A 2,721-nucleotide genomic window follows, 5' to 3' on the forward strand; every position below is an offset into this window, starting at 1 on the left:
AGATGGGGGACGGGGTTGGGGAGGGGCTCTGTCCGCACTGCGGACAGGTTAGGAGATCTGGGACCCCCCCCTGCTTCCATGGCGACCACGGCCTGTGAATCTTGGCCATGGTCGTGTCGGGGGCCTGGAGGTGACGATGACCTTACGGGTCATCCCAGCACCAAACACAGACTCTGGAGCCCCAGGGAGGCTGGAAAACAAGATGCAGGAACCAAAATGGGGCAAAAAGTGGACCCAGGCACCATCATGCCCCAAACGGCTAATTTCCTGAGCCCGACACCAGCGGTCTGCCCTATAGTGAAATCAGGATGTCCCAGAGGAGGTGGCACCAGGACAGGGCACGGAGGGAGAAGGCGGCTGTTCCCAGGGTGGGCAGGGGCACAAGATGGCCCCAGGGCCCCGGCCCAGGAAATAGCCTGGAAAACACTGAGCAGTGAGAAATGAGCCCAGAAACCTGAGAGTGTGTGCAGCTGTGGCGAGTGGTGTGTGCTATGTGCTGTGTGTCTGTGTGGCGTGTGTGATTGTGTGTGTGTGTGTGGTGTGTGTATTTGTGGCGACGTGTGTGGCATGTGTCTGTGGCATGTGCGGATTGTGTGTTTTGTGTGTGTGTATGTGTGTGGTGTATGTGTGTGTGTGGTGTGTGTGTGTGTGTGTGGTGTGTGTGCGTGCCTGCGTGTGTGGCGTGTGCTGTGTGTCCGCGTGCAGCAGCAGTGTGGAGCTGTGTCTCAGGACGGTTGGGGCAGGAGAGCCTGTCGCCTAGCGACCGGCAGGGTTCCGGTGGCCGTGGCGACGGGGGACCAGGCTCCTGGCAGAGGGCTGAACGCAGAGGAGCTGGCAGGACAAGCCAAGGCTGCAGTGGGAGGTGGAGCCTGACAAGAAGGTGGGGACAGTCCCGTCTCGGGGCAGAGGGCCCGGCCCCGCGTGAACGTCCCACGGATGACGCGCGCTCGCAGCCCTGCGTGGCCCTCGTCACCCCGCGTGTCCCCTCGGCCGCGCGGGGAGGCGGGGCTCAGGCCGCAGGGCGCGGCTCACGAGGAGAGACGCGGGACGAGCGTGGGCCGCGGCCCCTCCACCCCATCAGCTCTCTCCTCCCCCAGGTCCTCTTGGTCGGAACAACCCAGCTGATCCCGACGTCCCAGCGCAGGTCCTGGAGAGGAAGGACTTAGGCCACGGTTGCCAGGTGTGTGTGCAGGGGGCCCTGGGTCAGGGTCGGGGGGGCCCGGGCGCCACCTCGCGCCACCACATGGCGGGCCTGCTGACGGGCTGGCGGGTGTCCGCACGGCCAGCGCCGTGGGCTCCGGCTTTCACTGAAGACCCACCCGCTCGGCCCTGCATTCTGAACTTGAAGTGCCCGGGGTGTCAGGGTGACTCTCAGGTCTGATGGAGTAAATCTTTTCAGAAGACCTCTGGGAAAAGGTGAGTGGGTGCGCTTGAGTCTCCAAGCCTCCTGGGGGCTTGCTCTATCTCACCTTCAGTGACAGGCTGGCTGGTCCATCTCAGGACAGAAGACTCAGCACTTGAACTTGATAAATGCCAGTTACATCATGTCATAGGTGATGTCATTGTTCCTTCTTCCGGGACACCTGTAGGACTCTGTGTCCTGGAAGCTCGCATTTTCACCACCGTAGATGTCTTCTTTCCACTGTCTGGTTCTTGGAGGATAATTTAGTCTTCAATCTCCTTGCAGTGCGGACATTGCTTCACTTCTCTTGTTTCTCTCACGCCCTCTTCCTTTTCCTCTTCTGGAAACCCTGACAGACACACATTGTGTCTGTGTCACTTAAATTTGCTCTCACAATTATCCCTTCCACACGTCTCTGTTTCAAGATCTGCAGTAATCCCTTGATGTGACCTTGCACGTGACTGGAGTTTGATTTTTGGCAACATCTTTTCTGTTAGTTGGCCCTTCCATCTGAATGCTTTCATCTGGGAATCATGTTTCAATACCAAGCCTGCCTTTCTGGGTTCTGAACCCCTGGTGCCTTGGTTGTGTTGTACAGATGTGCTATTAGATGCTCATGAAACCCACGCAAACTCAGGGCTGCTGTGTCCCGATGTCCACATGGCGTCACATCCAGAGGGCCAGAGCAGATGACCAAAAGCTGTGGCCAGCAGCTGAAACCTGCTCTTAGGACAATCCCCAAGGGGAAGTCACAGCTCACAGAAAAAAAGAGTCTTAGGATATTTTTCAACATTTCTGTCTCTTCCCAGAGTAACACATTAATATCAGCTGTATTTTCTGTGCATTTCTTCCTGAAGAGACAATGAAGGCCGTGCACGGGGCCTTCTAACCTCAACATTCCACCTGTAACAGCCGTTAACATCCTTGCCCCCTCCAGCACCCCCAAACACCCGACAGCCTCCCTGGCCATGTCCCTCCCTTTCCCAGTGGCCCTGCCCACCTGACTGGCTGGTTCCCTCCCACCCCTGGAGGGCCTGTTCCTGTGGAAGGAAAAACACAGGACTCTGGAAATGTGGCCTCTCCTGCCACAGGGGAAACTTGTAGGTTTTCTGGTGGATGAAAGTGTCACATGATCACACCAGCTAAAGTTGGCTTTTCCTGCCCCGCCCTCGGTTTCCCCGGGGATGAGGACCTTTTCCTCACTGGGTCCACCATATCCCATGAGTCTTCTGATGAGGCGTGTGCATCTATAAACCAGCCCCCAGACTCATTGCTGCAAGTGGCCCTCAGGCCATGAGGGGCTGGGAGCTGCCCGCCCA

The sequence above is a fragment of the Mesoplodon mirus genome (genome assembly GCF_964341445.2).
Source record: "Mesoplodon mirus genome assembly, chromosome: 5".
NCBI lineage: Eukaryota > Metazoa > Chordata > Mammalia > Artiodactyla > Ziphiidae > Mesoplodon > Mesoplodon mirus.